The sequence below is a fragment of the Chiloscyllium plagiosum genome, unplaced genomic scaffold, assembly GCF_037043375.1.
Source record: "Chiloscyllium plagiosum isolate Xiang-an unplaced genomic scaffold, Cpla_swu_hap1 HiC_scaffold_8, whole genome shotgun sequence".
NCBI classification, from domain to species: domain Eukaryota; kingdom Metazoa; phylum Chordata; class Chondrichthyes; order Orectolobiformes; family Hemiscylliidae; genus Chiloscyllium; species Chiloscyllium plagiosum.
Window position 1 is genome coordinate 23139968 of NW_028270146.1, and position 22203 is coordinate 23162170.

Sequence of the window (22203 nt, forward strand, 5' to 3'; positions counted from 1 at the left end):
TAAGACTCTGTGAACTCACTTTTTAGATTAGAATAAGTCTAAACAGTATGGCACAGACAGGGAACACAGGGGGCTAACACCTTCAACATCTTAACATCTTATCTGGCTGACACCAATTGTTACAGTTAACCTGGGAATGTAACATTTTAAAAATGGTTTTGAGATTTACATATGAAAGAGGTGAAGCTAACATGGTCATTCTAACAGATGAGAGACTCAACAATCAAGGTATTTTTCAATGTATAATTTCAGTTACATCAAACTGTAAACTTTTGCTATAAATTCTGTGTCTTACAATTGTGTCCTCCACAATCACCTGATGAAGGAGCAACACTCCGAAAGCCAGTGCTTCCAATTAAACCTGTTGGACTATAACCTGGTGTTGTGTGATTTTTAACTTTGTACACCCCAGTCCAATACCGGCATCTCCAAATCACGAATTGGATTCAGTATCTATCCTTGAAATGTGTGTCAAAGAATGTGGGAAGTTTATTGTACTATTGATAGGTAATGAAATTTCCTGATTAGGACAGCAGCAAGACTGAACAAAACACGATGAGAAAAACAAAGTAAAACAAGAAATCACAATTAAGTAGTGTTAACATTTTGCTTTAAAAATGATAGATTCTGTGTTTATATATCACTGCTACATTAGCAACAAACAAGGAAAAAAAACACGGGTGGGATGCACCTGGTGACAACATAGAACATAGAACATAGAAGAATACAGCGCAGTACAGGCCCTTGGGCCCTCGATGTTGCGCCGATCCAAGCCCACCTAAACTACACTAACCCACTATCCTCCATATACCTATCCAATGCCCTCTTAAATGCCCATAAAGAGGGAGAGTCCACCACTGTTACTGGCAGGGCATTCCATGAACTAACGACTCGCTGAGTGAAGAACCTACCCCTAACATCTGTCCTATATCTACCCCCCCTTAATTTAAAGCTATGCCCCCTTGTAATACCCGACTCAATACGCGGGAAAAGGTTCATACTGTCGACCCTATCTAACCCCCTAATCATCTTGTACACCTCAATCAAGTCACCCCTAAACCTTCTTTTCTCTAGTGAAAACAGCCCCAAGTGCCTCAGTCTTTCCTCATACGATTTTCCTTCCATACCAGGCAACATCCTGGTAAACCTCCTCTGCACCCGTTCCAATGCCTCCACATCCTTCCTATAGTATGGCGACCAAAACTGCACACAATATTCCAGATGCGGCCGTACCAGAGTCTTATACAACTGCATCATGACCTCAGGACTCCGGAACTCAATTCCTCTACCAATAAAAGCCAGTACGCCATATGCCTTCCTCACCGCACTATTTACCTGGGTGGCAACTTTCAGAGATCTGTGTACATGGACACCAAGATCCCTCTGCTCATCCACACTACCAAGTATCCGACCATTAGCCCAGTACCCCATCTTTTTGTTATTCTTCCCAAAGTGAATCACCTCGCACTTAGCTACATTGAATTCCATCTGCCACCTTTCTGCCCAGCTCTGCAGCTTCTCTATATCCTGCTGTAACCTGCCACATGCTTCCTCACTGTCAACAACTCCTCCGACTTTCGTATCATCCGCAAACTTGCTCACCCAACCTTCTAACCCCTCTTCCAGGTCATTTATAAAAATGACAAACAGCAATGGTCCCAAAACAGATCCTTGCGGAACACCGCTAGTGACGGCACTCCATGAAGAAACTTTGCCATCAACTACTACCCTCTGTCTTCTTCCATCCAGCCAATTCCTAATCCAAACCTCCAACTCACCCTCAATGCCATATCTCCGTATTTTCTGCAGTAGCCTACCATGGGGAACCTTATCAAACGCCTTACTAAAATCCATATATACCACATCTACCGCTTTCCCCTCATCAACCTCCTTCGTCACCTTTTCAAAGAATTCAATAAGGTTTGTGAGGCACGACCTGCCCTTCACAAAACCATGCTGACTATCCTTGATCACATTATTCCTATCCAGATGTGCATAAATCCTATCCCTTACAATTCTCTCTAAGACTTTGCCCACAACAGAAGTGAGACTCACCGGCCTATAGTTATTAGGGCTATCCCTACTCCCCTTTTTGAACAAGGGAACCACATTTGCTATCCTCCAGTCTTCTGGGACTACTCCTGTAGACAAAGAGGACATAAAAATCAAGGCCAATGGCTCTGCAATCTCCTCCCTTGCTTCCCAGAGAATCCTAGGATAAATGCCATCAGGCCCAGGGGACTTATCTATTTTCACCTTTTCCAGGATTTCCAACACCTCTTCTCTACATACCTCAAAGCCATCCATTCTACTTATTTGTGCCTCAGTATTCTCATCGACAACAATGCCCTGTTCCTGAGTGAATACTGAAGAAAAGTATTCATTCAGTGTCTCCCCAATCTCTTCCGCCTCCACACGCAACTTCCCCCTACTATCCTTGACTGGACCTATTCCTACCCTAGTCATTCTTTTATTCCTAACATACCTATAGAAAGCCTTAGGGTTTTCCCTAATCCTATCTACTAAGGACCTTTCATGTCCCCTCCTTGCTGCTTTTAGCTCTCTCTTCAGGTCCTTCCTGGCTACCCTATAACTCTCAATCGCCCCAATTGAACCTTCACGTCTCATCTTGAGGTAGGCCGCCCTCTTCCATTTAACAAGGGATTCCAATTCCTTATTAAACCACGGCTCCCTCACACGACCCTTTCCTTCCTGCCTGACAGGTACATAATTATCAAGGACACTCAATAGTTGCCCCTTGAACAAGTTCCACATATCATTTACACTCTTGCCTTGGAGTCTACTTTTCCAAGCCACACATCCTAAGTCATGCCTCACCGCATCATAATTTCCCTTACCCCAGCTATAATTCTTGCCCTGTAGTACACACTTATCCCTCTCCATCACGAGTGTAAAAATCACCGAATTATGGTCACTATCCCCAAAGTGCTCACCTACCTCTAATTCTAACACCTGGCCTGGTTCGTTACCCAGAACCAAATCCAGTATGGCCTCACCTCTTGTTGGCCTGTCTACATATTGTGTCAGGAAACTCTCCTGCACACATTGAACAAACACTGACCCATCTAACGAACTTGAGCTATAGCTTTCCCAATCAATATCAGGAAAGTTAAAGTCCCCCATAACAACCACCCTATTACTGTCACTCATCTCCTGAATCACCTTCCCAATCCTTTCTTCAATGATTCTAGGACTATTAGGAGGCCTGTAAAAGACTCCTAACAGGGTGACCTCACCTTTCCTATTCCTAACCTCAGCCCAAACTACCTCAGATGGCAAGTCCTCATCCATCGTCCTTTCCACCGCTGTAATACTATCTTTGACAAGCAATGCCACACCTCCCCCTCTTTTACCCCCACCTCTGACCCTACTAAAACATTTAAATCCCGGAACCTGCAACAGCCAATCCTGTCCCTGTTCTAGCCATGTCTCCGTAATAGCCACAACATCGAAGTCCCAGGTACCAACCAACGCTGCAAGTTCACCTACCTTATTTCGTATACTTCTTGCATTGAAGTATACACACTTCAAGCCACTTCCCTGTTTACAGGCACCCTCCTTGGAAATTGATCCCATGTTCCTCACCTCCCTACACTCCAGGCCCTGCACCCTGAAGCTACAATCTGGGTTCCCATGCCCCTGCCGAGTTAGTTTAAACCCCCCCCAAGAGCACTAGCAAACCTCCCCCCAAGGATACTGGTTCCCCTCAGGTTCAGGTGTAGACCATCCTGTTTATAGAGGTCCCACCGTCCCCAGAAAGAACCCCAGTTATCCAAAAACTGGAACCCCTCCCTCCTGCACCATCCCTGAAGCCACGCATTTAATTGTTCTCTCTCCCTATTCCTCGAATCTCTATCACGTGGCACGGGTAACAAACCAGAGACAACAACTCTGTTTGTTCTAACTCCAAGCTTCCAACCTAGCTCCCTGAAAGCCTGTCTAACATCCTCAGCACTCCTCCTACCTATGTCGTTGGTGCCAATGTGGACCACGACTTCGGGTTGCTCCCCCTCCCCCTCCAGGACCCGGAAAACACGATCAGAGACATCACGTACCCTTGCACCTGGGAGGCAACATACCAAACGTGAGTCTCTCTCGTTCCCACAAAACCGCCTATCTGTGCCACGAACTATCGAGTCCCCAATTACTACTGCTCTGCTCTTCTTCACCCTTCCCTTCTGAGTAACGGGGACAGGCTCCGTGCCAGAGACCTGAGCCCCGTTACTTACCCCTGGTAAGTCATCCCCCCCACAAGTATCCAAAACGGTATACTTGTTCTTGAGGGGAATGGCCGCAGGAGGTCCCTGCACTGGCTGCTTCCTCCCAGTCCCCCTCACTGTAACCCATCTATCTGTCATCTTGGAAGCTTGGAGCTCCAAGTTGCATGGAGAGTGACAAATCTCGTGGACTGACCCGGTGTCCCCAGGGAACTGAACATTAGTGTCCTGGACACCACCACAAGAAATAAGACTCAAAAACACGAGAGTATCTTTCAAAACCAAAAACAGAAATTGCTGGAAAAGCTCGGCAGGTCTGGCAGCATCTGTGGAGAGAAATCAGAGTTAAAGTTTTCGCTCAAGTGACCCTTCCTCAGAACTAGACCCGAAATGTTAACTCTGATTCCCCTCCACAGATGCTGCCAGACCTGCTGAGCTTTTCCAGCAATTCTTGGTTTTGTTTCTGATTTATAGCATGCACAGTTCTTTCACCTTTTACAGAGTATTTTTCAAGATGCATTCCTTGACAGACAGGGGTTGTTCTCTTTCCTAAACTATGAGAGCCTTTATACCAGGTGACTAATGTTGGGAACATCATAAAATAAGGGAAGACACCTTAGCCCCAGACAGCTGGTCTCTCATGAGCAAGAGATACCCCATGCTGGTTTAACCTGAGGGTCATCTTGTCTCAGGCAAGGGGAGAGGTTGAGAAAGAGGTACCTTTATGGGAATTGAACCAATATTGGAGGCATCACAATGTTGCAGACCACCCACCCAGCCAACTGAGCTAACCAATATCCAGCTGTAACAGGTGGATTAAGGTGAGACATCATATCATGAAACCTCCAGGAATTAATCCAACTAGAGGGAGTGACAGTGGCTATTAGTGAGGCACAAAGATCTCAGCTCAGTGTAGAGTGGGGAAGCAGGTTAGGTTAAGATTGAATGGATATCCAGATGGTGGGGACACTATGAAATAAAAGACATGGGTTTCTGACATGTTTGTCCGAGATAGCTCCAATTCTCCCAATATTGGCACCTGATATGCAAATGCCCATACATGTGACCAATGTCATTTCAGAATACTATTTATGATTACCTCTCTGTAGAACTATGGCAGAGGTTGAGGTGAAATGAAGTTCATATAGTCTAGTAGTACCAGTACATGAATATTGCTTAAAAGAGTTACATGCTGCTGATGTTTTGCACACATCAGGACAAATGCAAGAATGCAAAATGTTAAAAGATCACAACAATTTATACAAAGGAGATAAGAGTGCTGATTGGCTGAGTCATTGCCATTTAGTGACCAATCCTGAGTGTGCTAAATGGCTAGATTAACAATTGATCTAAGATAATCAGTTGAGATAGTAATATGACTTATTTATACCTTCTAGATGCAAGCTACATTCCTACACAAAGAACCATTCTCTGTAAAGAAAAGGAAATAATTTTAAGCCATGCATTTTTTTTGAATTACCTGGAAGCTTGGGGAGCCAATGGTTTTCCACTTCTTCCCCCCCACCCTCCCCATCAATGTCTCCTTTGAAATTCGGCATTCTTGCACTTCTCCTGAAGAGTACAATCTTGGCAATGTGTCTTTCTATTCACCAACACATTTATTGCTTGATGGCTCTGACATTGCAGAAAACCAGTCACTTTCCTGACAATAGTAGCCCTGCATCGTCAAAGAGCCACAGTCATCCCTTCAAAGTGACTTGCAAATAGTCAGGGAATTGCATAATAACATTCTTAGAAATTGCGTTCGCCTTAAAATAATGTTTTCCTTTCTACAAAGTTTATTTTTGAAAAAAACTAACATCAAAATGTGTAACAGTCATTTGTGGTGAACCAGATGTGCCATCTGCTCTTGCTCAAATGTTCCTAAACAATCAACTTGGTGGGTTCAAAGTTGCATTTTGGAACACATTACTCGCAAACCTCCTCTGTGTTCACACATTTAAACATAAATATAGCAGAATTAGAAATCATTATATAATAATTATATATTATTTTCACAGGGAAATTGCTGGAATGGTACCCTATTATTGACCCTATTGCAGGGGAAAACTCTTTCTAACACCACAGACTGATAATAATTAAATTCAGAAATGGTTATTAAAGTCTTATCATCAAATTCTCACTGCGTTATGTTATAGTCCGCACTGCTTATAAAAGGCTCAAGGAAATCAAAGTCATATATCTATGTTCAATTTGAAGCTGAAGATCTGGTAAACGTAGAGCTGTGATAGGGGAAAATAGTGAACAATGAGAGAAGCCAAATAAATTGAGTTCACAACTGAAAGTCAAGCAAGAAGCTAATGCAGAAAATATGCACTATGATAAAAACATCACTAATGCAAATACCCATCAGTCTGGAGATGCATGCATAGGGTACATCAATCACATCAATGAGCCTTTGTTAGGCTGTTTTTACACTATGCAAGGCCAAAGCTTACACTGTTACTTCTCAGCAAGCTGCGCCCAAAAGGTAAACATTTTCTAAGGTCACATACCAACAAGACCCCAAATACAGGTCTCACTGACTGATGGTCTTTGTGAATATCTTAGTAGATCTTTAGATTCAAGCTGGCTGCACTAGGACCCATGGGTCAACAGCCAGTGGTGCGCTCACTGGTCTCATACAATATGAAAGGAGCTTGAGAAGCAGGGAGAAATACTTTCCTCTGTTTTGACTAAATTTACTGAAAGCTATGGAGACACTTATAGACAATAGAGTTCTTCATTTAGATGGCACTAACTCACCATCTGTCTTTAACATTACTCAGAGGAAAAATGAACCAAAAAAAATTAATTAACAGTGAGAGAAAGGCTAATCATGTGAAAAATGGTTGAAGTAAATCAAAAAATGCTGCAGTTAAATTCCAGTCAGGATTGTAACTCATGGTGTACAAACTGGCTTAAGTAAAGGACACAAAATTAAAGTAATTGGCAAAATAGCACAGAGATAGGGTGATAATTTATTTTTAGTATTGAGTATTCTGTCTGAAAGGGTAGTGGGAACGATTTCAATAGTAACTTTCAAAAGGGGTTTGGCTGTGTGCTTGTATATACACAATGGGCTGAATTACCTTATGTTCTATAACATTGTTTCATAAACTCGTTTTCAAGTGTGGTCAAAGTACATACCTGTTGGAACGTGGTCTGATTAAGTGAAATAAAATAGGCCACCCACCAGTTCTGTTCGTGTTGTTCAGGTGGACTTAGGCAGCAGGAATTTGTGACGACTATAATCAGAAACTCAAGCCCAGACTTGTCTGGGTACTGCTGCCTATAATGACGAACAAGTTACAAATAGTGACATATTTCTATCTAGTTTCTGTGTGGTGTTAACAATAGTATTAACAACAGTCACAATATGTCAAGGTTTCTTTTTAAATCTGAAGTCACAGAAATGTTGTCCAGGTTATGTTGAGAAATTGAATGATTCCGTGCCCCATTTACATACACACAGTAACAAACCAAGCCCTGGGAAACTGTAAACTGCGAGTGCACAACAGAATGCAATGCTAAATGGGCAAAAGTCCAGAACATTGGATGACGATCACTTCTTTTGAATCATTTGCATTGACTTTACTTCTAATTATTGGCAATAATTGATTGAATAACCTGCTTTATTGTTCGGACATTAAAATGGAGCTTTTCTGCTATCTATGAAAGACTGACCATTCATTGCACAGCTTGTTTCGTCTGCAGGGAAAGCATGTCACCTGGGAGAAACCCCAAACCAGTAGCAAGTTGGGTAGAATCCACATCCCAAAAACGTGACCATAAGATAAATAATGTGAAATTAGAGATGATGGAATCAAAGAGAACTACACCGTAGCCCACTTGGCTGGCTTGCAAACCTTCAGCTTTGTAACCTAAACTCATCCAAAACTCTACTGCCTGCATCCTAACTCATGGCCCCTGTACATGCCACCCTTCATTCACTCAAATTAAGCCTCAAATTAAAACTTTCATCGTTATGTTTCAACCTTATTCATTGACTTCCTTGTAAACACCTCCAGCTCAATAACCATCCTTCAAATCTGTGTTCTTTCAACTCTTTAGTATTCATTGTTCCATTATTAGCATCTTTGCCTTCCACTTTTGTATATTAAAATACTAGATTGCATGGGCTACATACTTAATCAGCATGATACAATCTAAGAGCTGACATTACTTGTCTAAACATTTTTTAACTCTTTACCTCTCTCACTTCCTTTGAGAGAGCCCTTAAAACCTAACCTTTAATCAGGTAAAAACACAATACTTCTAATGTTGGAACGCTGAAACAAACACAGGGATTGCTGGAGAAACTCAGCAGGTCTGGCAGCGTCTGTGGAGAGAGAAACAGAGTTAACACTTTAAAACTGAAGATAAGTCAGACCAGACTCGAAATATGCTTGTTTCTTTAATCAGGTTTTTGGTCACCTCTCTGCCACAGACGATTTTAGATTGTTCCTTTGTTATTTCCCAGTGCTTGGTATATTTGTATATGCACATATGAATTTTCTTACCCATTGCATATTTAACTTAATTCTCAATAACTTAGCACCAAGATTGTAATTTGAAATGAAGCAGTTATAGAGCCATAAAGTTGTACAGCACCGAAACAGACCCTTCAATCCAACTCATTCATACAGACCAGATATCCTAAATTAATCTAGTCTCATTTGCCAGTATTTGATCCATATCCCACTAAACCCTTCCTATTTATACACCCACCCAACTGCCTTTTAAATTTGTAATTGCACCAGCCTCCACCACTTCGTCTGGCAGTTCCTTCCATATATGCATCACCCTCTGTGTGAAAAAGTTGCCCCTTAGGTCCCTTTTAAACCTATGCCCTCCAGGTTTGGACTCCCCTGTCCTAGGAAAAAGACCTTGTTGCTTCACCCTATCGATGACCCTCTTGATTTTATAAACCTCTAAAATAAGGTCACCCCTTAACCTCCAATGTTCCAGGGAAAATATCCCCAAGTCTTATCAGAAGTGACTTCTGACTTCTTCACTATCCTATCTACCTGTGACTCCACCTTCGAGGAACTGTGAGCTTGCACTCCAAGTTCTCTTTGTTTAGCAACACACCCCAGCATTAAGTGTATACGTCCTGCCCTGATTTGCCCTATCAAAATGTAACATCTCATGTTTATCTAAATTGAACTCAACTCCTTGGCCCATCAGCCCATCTAATCAAGGTCCCATTGATAACCTTATTTCCCACACACCTACCCCATACCTCAAGAAAAATGTGGCATCTCACTTATACAACTCACACGCACAGCCACACACAAACAAAAGAGACAGTAAAAAGTAAAACAATAATTGCAAACGTGGAGTTTAACTCAGCCTGTGTTTTGCAGCAGGCCTGTTGTTCCTGAGTTGAATTGTTACTATGACTGAAGTAACTTAATCAGCAGTCTGGATCATTGACCTGTTGTGACAGTAGCCAAAACCTTTTGATTTCTGGCAAGATAAATTCATATTTACAAAATGAAGATGTCAAGGAACTTTGTTTATCCCCATTCTTAACTCACAATAAATCCGAATCAAAGGTTAATGTTGTCCTTTTTAGAGATAAGACAATATGATCCACAAAACTGCCTAGTAACCCTCAAGAAGCCATCTTGATTTTCAGCCTTTCACAGAATCCCTACAGTGTGGAAGCAGCCATTCAGCCCATTGAGTTCACATCAACTCTCCGAAGAGCATCCCACTGAGTCCAAATCTTTACCCTACCATATCAGTACTGGTTTGACACCACTTTATGTGGTTTGGTGCCAAAAGTAGATTGGTAACAGCACTATCTCATAGATTAGAATGTATTACTACATTGAAGATGCTATACAAATGAAAGCGATGTATGTTGCTGGTTCACTGTGTAATAAAGCAGTAGAGGCAGCAGTTAATAATATTTCCTGGAAATGGGCAAGTTGACTCATATAATCATCTTCCCCATTGTATCAACCAGCATCATGGTTTCTCATGTACTAGGGCTCTATATACCTGGTTCCAGCCAGTGAACAGTCGAAAACAGAAAATGATTCTCATGGAATCTGACCACCAGAGTAAAAACAGGGTGAACTCCACAGAAGAAGCAGCCTTAAGCAATGTGGTAGAACTGACAGAATCAACGCTGGAAAACACATTGACTGAAGTCGAGTGCCAAATTAAGTTCCTGAAGTGTTGAGTGGATGATCCATCTCAGCCACGTCCAGTGAGCTCCAGCATCACAGATGCCAGTTTTCAGCCAATTCAATTCACTCCACTTGGTATCAATAAACAGTTGGAGGCACTGGATGCCGCTGAGACTATGGGCCCTGACAACATTCTGGGAAAACTACTGAAGACCTGTATTCCACAACTTTCCACACCCCTAGCCATGTTGTTCCAGCACAGCTACAACACAGACACCTACTCAACAATATGGAAAATTAGGTTAGATTACTTGCAGTGTGGAAACAGGCCCTTCAGCTCAACAAGTCTACACCGACCCTCTGAAGAGCAACCCACCCATACCCATTCCCCTACATTTACCCCTTCACCTAACACTACGGGCAATTTAGCATGGCCCATTCACCTAACCTGCACATTTTTTGGACTGTGGGATGAAACCGGAGCACCCAGGAGGAAACCCACGCAGACACGGGGAGAATGTGCAAACTCCACACAGACAATTGCCTGAGGCGGGAATTGAACCCAGGTCTCTGGCACTGTGAGTCAGCAGTGCTAACCACTGTGCCACCGTGCCGCCCACTTTTCCAAGTCTGTCCTGTACACAAAAAAGCTGGACTGATTCAACCTGGTAAATTACTATCCCGTCAGTCTCCACTCGATCATCAGTAAAGTGATGGAAGAGTACTTTATCAGTGCTATCAAAGAGCATGTCTTCAGCAAATAACTTGCTCACTGACACCCAATTTGAGGTGCATTAGGGCCACTCAGCACTTGATTTCATTTCAACTTGTTGCAAACGTGGCTAATGGAGCTTAATTCCAGAGGTGAGGTGACAGTAACTGTCCTTGACATCAAAAGTAGGCCAACAGGAGGGTGGAAGAACACAGCAAGTCAGACAGCATCAGGAGGGGGAAAAGTCAACATTTCAGTTATAACTCTTCTTTAGGACTGGAATTAACTTCTCCACCTCCTGATACTGCCTGGATTGTTGTGTTCTTCCAGCCTCCTATGTGCCTACTTTGGATTCCAACATCTACAGTTTCTTTTGACTCTAGTCCTTGAAAACAATGCCACAATTGACTAAGTGTGATATCAAGGAATCCAGTGAAATTAGAGCCAATGGGAATCAGGATGCAGAGGTGGGGGGAGAAGGGGGAGCTCTCGGTATTTGGAGTATGCAAGTTGCAAAGCAAAACAGCTGTAGTGAGTAACTCCCCTCCTGATTCCCCAAAACCTGTTAGCCATCTACATGACACAAATCAGGAATGTCATGGAATACTGTCCACTTGCCTGGATGGGTGCAGCGCCAACAACACTCAAGAAGCTTGACATTATCCAGGACAAAGCAGCCCGCTTGATTTGCATCACTGCCACAAACATCCAGTCCCTTTACTACCGACACTCAGCAACGGCAGGATGCACTGCAGAGATTCATCAAAGCTCCTTGGACTGAACTTTCCAAATTCAAAACCACTGCCATGTAGAAGGACAAGGGCAACAAACATATAGGAATGCCATCATCTGCGGGTTCCCCTCCAAGCGACTCACCATCCTTACTTGGAAATCTATCACTGTTGCTGGGTCAGGAACCTAGAACTCCCTTGCAAACAGCATTGAGGGGATACCTACATGAAATAGACTTCAGGGATTCAAGAAGGCAGCTCATCATTACCTTCTTGAAGGGATCTGGAGATGAGCAATAAACGCTAGCCCAGGCAACAAAGCCCACACCCATGAATGAATTAGAAAATTACTGGAAAGTGCTAAGAAGATCACCTGCTGAAGCAGTTTAGTTCTGAAATCTGGCACCATTTTGAAACACTAACCTCCCATTTCCTCTTGGAATGCAAAGAGGTTAATGGGGGTGCAAACTCATGAATAATTTAGCCCTAGAATGGATGCATAGAGTCGGAAGCAATTGAGACACTGGACAGATGTTGTTCTATGGCGTCGTTCACTGGCAGCAATGAGTCATTGATGGCAATCCCTTTCAAAGGTAACAAAAGTTCTATTTCCATGTTGAGTCGATGAAAAGTGAACTCTAATTAATTGCCAGTAACAATCAGAAGTTCAGGACCTTAGAGTAAGCTGAAGATTCAAAATAGTCCATGAGAATACTGTAAAAGAACTCGAATGACGGAGAAATCTGGAAGGCCTAAATGATTTCCCCCATTCCTGCATTCTTATGTTCTTAGGTTTTTAAATGATACCATCTGTAATGGCACAGAAATAACGTTTTAGATGCAATATTGTTGAACTATAAAATGTTTCAAAATGTTAACACTACGATGCTTTGTTCATATGCAATTGGTGAAGAATGTGTAGCAATTGTTCCAATTTACTTTACAATCGTGCTGTTGTTTCAACAACCCAATGTAGCAGCAAATGGTAGTCAAGGTGCTGCTTTCCTCCTTTCCAATGGAGCCCAGCCTGCTACTGTTCCAGATCACTGGTTACCACAGAGACTTTTACAGAAATTATTTTTCATGGGCTGTTTATGAGCCATGGAAATGAAATCATTAACCTGGCCAATTCTGACTTGTAGATTACTTCAAGCAGTGAGTCGCTGGGTTCATGAAAAGCCTACTAAGGGAAAGAAAAGATAAAAATATTCTTACCTCTATCTCCTCCAAAACTCTCATATTCAAGCAGTAAGGCAATTGGTGCAACAAGATAACAGTTTTGGGTGTTAGCCCAGAATGAGTATCAATACTGCGTTAAGGAATTGTCAAACTGCTTGTCTCATGAATGCTGGTGATGTATTTACAAACTGACTTAACTACATGGGTTTCCAATCCTGAATCTAATTTGGCCCAGCTACCTTAAAGCCACATTTGTTAAAACAGAGGTCATGTTTTCCAACACAAATAAGATACAGGCTGCAAAACTGTGTATAAACAGAAACATAAAGACTGGTATGTTATAGACAGATGAACAAAGGTAGCAGCATTGTTGTGCTGAGAAAGGAACTGAGACTACAGTGTGCTCAACAGAGATTGGCATAGATAGCTACACTTCTGAAGAAGAGTGGTACTGGACTTGTAGCATTTCTAGTCTCATTTAGATCAGACTGGGTCAGGATGCCAGATTTCCTAAAGTATGCTTGCAAACTAAGTAGGATTTTACAATAATTGCAAAATATGGCAGATCCTGGCAATTTGAAATAAACCAGAAAGTGCTGGAGAAACTCAGCAGGTTTGACAGCATCTGTGGAGAGTGAAACAATGTTAATTGTTCCAAGTATATACCATTCTTATTCAGACTGAGGATCATATTGGATCCCAACCATTAACTCTGTTTCTGCCTCCACAGATTCTACCAGACCTGCTGAGCTTCCCCAGCATTCTAAGTTTGGTTCAGATTTCCAGAATCAGCAGATTTTTTTCGCTTTAGTTCTACAGTTAGCTAAATCCTGACATCTACCTGACAATGTGGAAAACTGCCCAGGATGGCATGGTGGCTCAGTGGTTAGCACTGCTGCCTCATAGTACCAGGGACCCAGGTTCAATTCCCACCTCGGGCAACTGTCTGTGTGGAGTTTGCACATTCTCCCCGTGTCAGCGTGGGTTTCCTCTGGGTGCTCCAGTTTCCTCCCACAATCTAAAAGATGTGCAGGTCAGGTGAATTGGCCATGCTGAATTGCCTGTAGTGTTAGGTGGATTAGTCAGGGGTAGAAGTAGGGGAATGGTTCTGGGTGCGTTGCTCTTCGAAGCGTTAGTGCAGACTTGTTGGGCCGAAGGGCCTGTTTCCACACTGTAGGTAATCTAATCTAATATGTCCTGTACACAAAAAGGAGGACAAATCCAAAATGGCCAATCCAAAATTTTTATATTTTCTTTCCCTTAGTACTCTCGATCATCAGTAAAGTGATGGCAGGTGTCATCAACAGCACCCGCTCAGTGAGACCCAGTTTGGGTTCCACCAGGGCTGCACAGCTCCTGACCCCATTACAGTCTTGGTTCAAGCATGAACAAAAAGCTGAATTCCAGAGGTGAGAGTCACAGTCTTTGACATCAAGGCCACATTCAAGAGTACAACGGGATTTTGATCAGATAGGTCGGACAGTGGCAGTTGGAGTTTAATAGAGATAAATGTGAAATGTTGCACTTTGGTAAGGCAAACCAGGTCAGGACACATACACCTAATGATAAGGTCCTGGGGAGTGATGCCACACAAAGAGACCTTGAGGAACAGGTTCATAGTTCTTTGAAGGTGGAGCCACATGTGGACAGGATGGTGAAGGTGTGTGGTATGCTTGTCTTTATTGGTCAGTGCATTGAATATAGGAGTTGGGATGTCATGTTACAGCTGCACAGGACATTGGTTAGGCTACTTTTGGAATACTGCATTCAATTCTGGTCTTCTCCCTGATACAAGAAAAGATGTAGTTAAACTTGAAAGGATTTCCATACCTCCAAAGAACATCCCACCCAACTGACACCCTAACCCTGCAAACTCCACATTTCCCATGGCTAAAGCTTGCACATCTCTGGACATTACAGAGCAAGTTAAGCAGTTCACCTAACCTGCACATCTTTGGACCTCAGTAGGAAACCCACACAGACACAGGAGAATGTGCAAACACCACAAAGAGTCACCCGAGGCTCGAATTGAACCTGGGTCCCTGTACTGTGAGGCAGCAATGCTCACCACTGAGCCTGCCCAAATGTCTGAAGTGTGTGATTCTAACTTGGTGTCAGAGGCATTTGCAAAGGATCTTGGGCAATGTGGAATACACATTGGAAGTTTAAACCTTCCAGGAAAGTTCACCAAAGGTTAATATGTCAGAACTTCCATGGATTCCCAATGCATATCTTGAGCAGTATGTCCAGACTAGAAGATTTGAATCATTATTTCACAAAATTCTTTTCTCAGTGCAAACGAGTAAAATGCAAATGCGAATAGTGTTGAATTGACGACAAATGCTTCTTTTTTAAAAAATGTAGCCTTAAGTGTTGTAAGTTTCAAATGTTACACATGGAATTCCAGGTCCTTAAACTAACATTTAGTTAGAAACAGATCAAACCGCTCAGCAGCCAAATGAAACACAAGGTAGTTTACTGAACTTTGCAGATGACCCCTGGAGCATTAATCACCAATCAAGACAGCTCTTAAAATATCCCGCAGGTGTGCATTAGCAAGGCAAGATCACTGAGCAGGAGCTCAAGCCCCCAAAAGCATTGGAAGAATGCACAGAGCACAGCAGGTCTCTTACACCCAATGTGGCTACAAAAAGAACAAATTGTTACTGTCATCTCATTGCAAATCACACTCCCACTCCCTTCCCTCACCTCCAGCTTGTCTCATGGCCACTCTTCTAGGCAGAAGTGCAGATTCGAGTCAAGATTATGGTGGTGCTGGAAAAGCACAGCTAGTCAGGTAGCCACCGAGGAGCAGGGAAATCGATGTTTCGGGCAAAAGCCCTTCATCAGAAATGAGGCTGGGAGTCTCGGCAGTGGAGAGATAAATGGGAGGGGGGGGGTGGGGCTGGGGAGAAGGTAGCTGGGAGTGCAGTAGGTGGATGGAGGTGAGGGTAAAGGTGATAGGTCGGTGAGGACGGTGGAGCAGATAGGTGGGAAGGAAGATTGACAGGTAGGACAAGTCATGAGGATGGTGCTGAGTTGGAAGGTTGGAACTGGGGTAAGGTGGGGGGGGCGGAGGGGAAATGAGGAAACTGGTGACCCCACCCCACCTCCCTTTTATTTCTCCAACCCTGAGGCTCCCAGCCTTATTCCTGATGAAGGGCTTTTGCCCAAAACATCGATTTCCCTGCTTCTCAGATGTTGTCTGACCTGCTGAGCTTTTCCAGCACCACTCTAATCTTGACCCATTGCCAATGTTGTCAAACTGACTAAATGCGCAGTCTACTGATCATCATGAAATTCACGAACACAGGATTCAGAGGTATTGGAGTCTGACAAATGCAGAAGGATGCCAGTTGCCCAGTACTTGTGGGGAGATTTGACAGAAGTGGTAAGTGGATCAATCAGCATTCTGGTGAATTGCGAGGCTTTGCCAGCAGTAAAGAAAGGAGGGACCCAGGGGAGGGCACTGCAGATCCCAAAAATGGTAAATGTTGAATTATATTGCATGAAAAAGAGAAACTCACGTTTAAGTAGCATATTATATATTGTCCAGGACACAGCAGGATCCTAGTCTCCTTCAACATAACACCATGAGATCTTACACATCCACTGAGAGGTCAGTCAGTTTAATCTTAGGACTTCCAGTCATCCTCTCAGATTTCCACTTTCAGTATCACTTAGACTTTTCTCCCATAGTCTCGAGGGGTTGCTTAGCTCAGTTGGCTGGGCAGGAGGTTTGCTGTGGACTTTCCTTCTTAACCACTCCCCTCACCCATACATGTGTTAAGTCACATGTAAAATCACCACCAGTTGCCTCGCTGATGAGAGACTAGCCCAATGAGGGCTTTCCCTACTGACTTTTCTGTTAAAGTCCTTGGAACTGAACTTAAAGCCACAACATTCCAATCCACAGGCAAGAATATCATTAACTGAGGCACAGCTGCCACTGTGGTTAATTGTTGCACATGCTTCACTCAGTGTTTCACTCATTGTCCTTCCTCTGTAGCTTTCTCTCCCTCACTCGCCGTCTATTACAGATGTCATCAGTTAAGATGTTTACAGTTTCCACTAACAAAACATATGTTATGCTAATCCACTCTTGAGAAAGTTTCAAATGAATTTGCCTTTATTTGGGAAAACCAATATAACCAGGAGATAATGTGTTATTGCTGGGAGGTACTGACTCTCATTACGGACAATAATAGTGACTTAAAAATAATTTTCAACTAAATTGTCAATCTTGGTTTGGAAATGGAGTGTGGATGGAGGAGGCAAATGAGAATCATTCTCACTGTATTAACAACAATGACTGCTTTGTAAATTGACTATCTATAAAATTTACAGGATACGATTGCAATATAATTGCTTGTAAAAAAAACCAATATAACCGGGAGATTTTGAATCTCCTCACTTCAGGGGACTGACCCCAAGCTGGCTGGCCACACTGCCAGTGTATTGTGTGCAAGTAAATGAAGGGTGACAGGACACCGGCCTCTGTGCAGATATTTCATTAGCACTGCTGCCTCACAGAACTAGGGACATGGGTTCGATTCCAGCCTTGGGGGACTGCCTGCGTGGAAAATAGAACATTACAGCGCGTTGCAGGCCCCTCGGCCCTCGATGTTGCGCTGACCTGTGGAAGCAGTCTGAAGCTCATCTAACCTACACTATTCCATTCTCATCCATATGTTTATCCAATGACCATTTAAATGCCCTTAAAGTTGGCGAGTCTACTGCTGTTGCAGGCAGAGCATTCCACGCCCCTACTATTCTGAGTAAAGAAACTACCTCTGACATTTGTCCTATATCTATCACCCCTCAATTTAAAGCTATGTCCCCTCATGCCAGCCATCGCCATCTGAGGAAAAAGGCTCTTACTATCCACCCTATCTCACCCTCTGATTTTCTTGTATGCCTCAATTAAGTCACCTCTAACCCTCTCTCTAATGAAAACAGCCTCAAGTCCCTCAAACTTTCCTCATAAGACCTTCCCTCCAAAGCAGACAACATCCTAGTAAATCTCGTCTGCACCCTTTCCAAAGCTTTCACATCCATCCTATAATGCAGTGACCAGAACTGTACACAATACTCCAAGTGCAGCCACACCAGAGTTTTGTACAGCTACAGCATGACCTCATGGCTTTGAAACTCAATCCCTCTACCAATAAAACCTAACACGCCATATGTGTTCTTAACAACCCTATTAACCTGGGTGGCAACTTTTGGGATCTATGTAAATGGACACCAAGATCTCTCTGCTCATCTACACTATCAAGAATCTTACCATTTGCCCACCACTCTGTATTCCTGTTATTCCTTTCAAAGTGAATCACCTCATGCTTTTCTGCATTAAACGCCATTTGCCACTTCTCAATCCAGCTCTGCAGCTTATCTATGTCCTTCTGTAACCTACAACAGCCTTTGACACTATCGACCACTCCACCAATTTTAGTGTTATCCACAAATTTACTAAGACATCCTTCTATGCCCTCACCTATGTCATTTATAAAAATGATAAACAGCAGTGGCCCTAAAACAGATCCTTGTGCTACACCACTCAAAACTGAAATCTAGGATGAACATTTCACATCAACCACGTACCTATGTCTTCTTTTAGCTAACCAATTTCTGATCCAAATCACTAAATCACCCTCAATGCCATGCCTCCGTATTTTGTGCAATAATCTACCGTGGGGAACCTTATCAAATGCCTTACTAAAATCCATATACATCACATCAACTGCTTTGCCCTCATCCACCTGTTTGGTCACCATCTCAAAGAACTCATTAAGGTTTATGAGGCACAACCTACCCTTCACAACACCATGCTGACTATCCCTAATCAACTTAATCCTCTCTAGGTGATTATAAATCCTATCCTTTATAATCTTTTCCAACACTTTACTCACAACCGAAGTAAGGCTCACTGGTCTATAATTACTAGGGTTGTCTCTACTCCCCTTCTTGAACAAGGGGACAACATTTGCTATCATCTAGTCTTCTGGCACTATTCCTATAGAAAACGATGACATAAAGATCAAAGCCAAAGGCTCTGCAATCTCCTCCTTGGCTTCCCAGAGAATCCTAGGATAAATCCCATCTGGCCCAGGGGACTTATCTATTTTCACACTTTCCAGAATTGCTAACACCTCCTCCTTGCAAGCTTCAATCCTATCTAATCTAGTAGCCTGTATCTCAATACTGTCTTTAACAACATTGTTTTTTTCCAGTGTGAATACTGACAAAAGATGTTCATTTAGCGTTTTCCTTAGCTCCTTGGTCTCCATGCACAACTTCCCACTAGTCATTCTTTTATTCCTGAGACACTTATGGAAAGCTTTTGGGTTTTCCTTGATCCTACCTACCCACAACTTCTCATATCCCATCCTATCTCTTCTTAGCTCTGTCTTTAGATCTTTCCTGGCTAATTTGTAATTCCTAAGTGCCCTAATTGAGCCTTCACATACCATCCTAACATAAGCCTTCTTCTTCCTCTTGACAAGAAATTCAACTTCTTTAGTAAACCACGGCTCCCTCGTTCGATCACTTCCTCCCTCCCTGCCTGCCAGGTATATATTATCAAGGACACGCAGTAGCAGTTCCTTGAATATGCTCCACATTTCAATTGCGCCCATGCCCTGCAGTTTCCTTCCCCATCCTATACATCCTAAATCTTGCCTAATCGCATGACAATTGCGTTTCCCCCAGCAATTACTCTTGCCCTGTGTTATATACCTAGCTCTTTCCAACGCTAAAGTAAACATAACCGAATTGTGGTCACTATCACCAAAGTGTTCACCTACCAACAAATCTAACACCTGGCCAGGTTCATTAGGTTAGATTAGATTCCCTACTGTGTGGAAACAGGCCCTTCGGTCCAACCAGTCCACACCGACCCTCCGAAAAGTAACCCACCCAGACCCAATTCCTTCTGACTGATGCACCTAACACTATGGGCAATTTAGCATGGCCAATTCACCTGACCTGCACAGCTTTGGACTGTGGGAAGAAACCGGAGCACCCGGAGGAAACCCATGCAGACACGGGGAGAATGTGCAAACTCCACACAGATAGTTGCCCAAGGCTGGAATTGATCCTGTGACCCTGGTGATGTGAGGCAGCAGTGTTAACCATTGAGCCACCGTGCTATCCCAGTACCAAATCCAATGTGGCCTCGCCCCTTGTTGACCTGTTTACATACTGTGTCAGGAAACCCTCCTGCACACATTGGACAAAAACTGACCCATCTAAAGTATTCGACCTACAGTATTTCCAGTCAATATTTGGAAAGTTAAAGAGCCCATAACAGGTAACCTGTTACTCTCGTTACTATCCAGAATTATCTTTGCTATCCTTTCCTCTACATCTCTGGAGATATTCGGAGGCCGATAGAAAACTCCCAATAGAATGGCCTCTCCTTTCCTGTTTCTAACCTCAGTCCATACCACCTCAGTAGACAAGTCCTGAAATGTCCTTTCTGCTACCGTAATACTGTTCTTGACTAACAATGCCACTCCTCCCCCCTTTTACCATTTTGTCTGTTCTTACTGAAACATCTAAATCCTGGAATCTGCAACAACCATTCCTATCCCTGCTCTACCGATGTCTCCAAAATGGTCACAACATTGAAGTTCCAGGTACCCATCCATGCTGCAAGTTTACCTACCTTATTCCAGATGCCCCTGGCATTGAAATAGACACACTTCAAACCACCTCCCTGCTTGCCGGCAAACTCTTGCGACCTTGAAACCATTTTTCTGACCTCACTACTCTCAACCTCCTGGACACTAGAGCTACAATTTAGGTTCCCATCCCCCTGCTGAATTAGTTTAAATCCTCCCGAATAGAATTAGCAAATCTACCCCGCCATGATATTGGTACCCCTCTGGTTCAGGTATAAACCATCCTGTTTGTAGAGGTCCCACCTACCCCAGAAAGAGCCCCAGTTATCCAGGTATCCAAAACCCTCCCTATGTTGGACCCACTCAAAGTTTGATCTTTGAAGGACATGGGGTCTACTGGAAGGATAGGACCAAAGATGTAGCATGGAACAGTGAAGAGACCACTTACATTCTGTTTTACAGAGTTGGCCACACAGGACTGAAGGAAGAGATGATCGGATCAGCGGTCCTTCTGCCCCCTGGTAAGATCTCAGTTGCCATGGGCTCAACAAGGTGTTTAAAGGGAGGCCTGCCAATCTGAAAACGTAAAGGTGATCACAAATTATAGTGATTTAAGGCATCAATACCACATGAAAGTTGCTTTATCATTCCTCAAAATCATTCATAACAAGGATAAAGAAAGCCAGATTTTAATGTTGCTTTCAGGAAACTTCCTCAGAAACACCCCTCAATTGGCCTCAGGACCTATTACTTCCCCTCAAGCCCACTCTCCATGTTGTACAAGCAATGAAGTGGTACATTGTCAGTTCCATGGTTAAGTCCTCTCTTGTGAAACAAAACATCCTTTGACTTATTCTGAACAATGGCACTGAACATCTGCTAGCAATACATCAGGAACCACACATATGGTCTGCACAGATGTCACATTTTGATACAAAACATTCCTAAAATGCCATGACCTTCTGAGCTGTGGCCTGACAGACTGTCAACCACATTCCAATCCACAAAAATATTCAAATCACATAAATTCCAATCAACCTGACTCTACATTTACTTAACAACAATGAGATTTGCAACCTACAAGGGCATACCTTCACCTGTGACGTATTGTACACCTGCCTCAGGAAAACAACCTTTGACTAATTCTGAACAATACACATGTCCCTCATACCTTTGAGTATTTTTTGCTATTCCATTTTGTTTTCCTGTCTGTGTTATATGGGGTGTAAATCAAACAGAGGACACTAGGACTCTGCAGTACCTGAACTCCAGCTTCATCTATGATTCCAAGCCCTGCATTAATGCCGTTCCTTTTACATGTTGAGGCCTGCCCTTTGAAGGAGCTCAGCAATCATATCATAGAAACCCTCCAGTTCAGCAAGAGGCCATTCGGCCCATCAAGTCTGCCCCAACCCTCTGGGAAACATCCTGCCCAGACTCGGCTCATCCCCGTAACCCTGCTTAGGGATTTTTACCATATCCAATCTGCACATCTTTGGACTGCGGGAGGAAAACAGAGCACCCAGCAGAAATCCATGCAGACACAGGGAGAATGTACAAATTCCACACTGTCAG

At 43.2% G+C, this 22203-nt stretch overlaps 1 long non-coding RNA gene across 2 annotated transcripts in view; it reads right to left on the reverse strand.

The window, feature by feature from the left end:
• Window positions 1-16632, reverse strand: part of LOC148149360 (uncharacterized) — an 81723-nt gene extending 65091 nt beyond the window's left edge. Inside the window, exon 1 of one of the 2 annotated variants that reach the window (XR_015757749.1) lies at window positions 16531-16632. This is a non-coding gene — a long non-coding RNA (uncharacterized LOC148149360). Of the gene's footprint in view, window positions 1-7388; window positions 7423-16530 lie in introns of those variants that run through there. The other variant, XR_015757748.1, reaches the window with a different exon arrangement.
• Between the last annotated feature and the right edge of the window lie 5571 nt (window positions 16633-22203).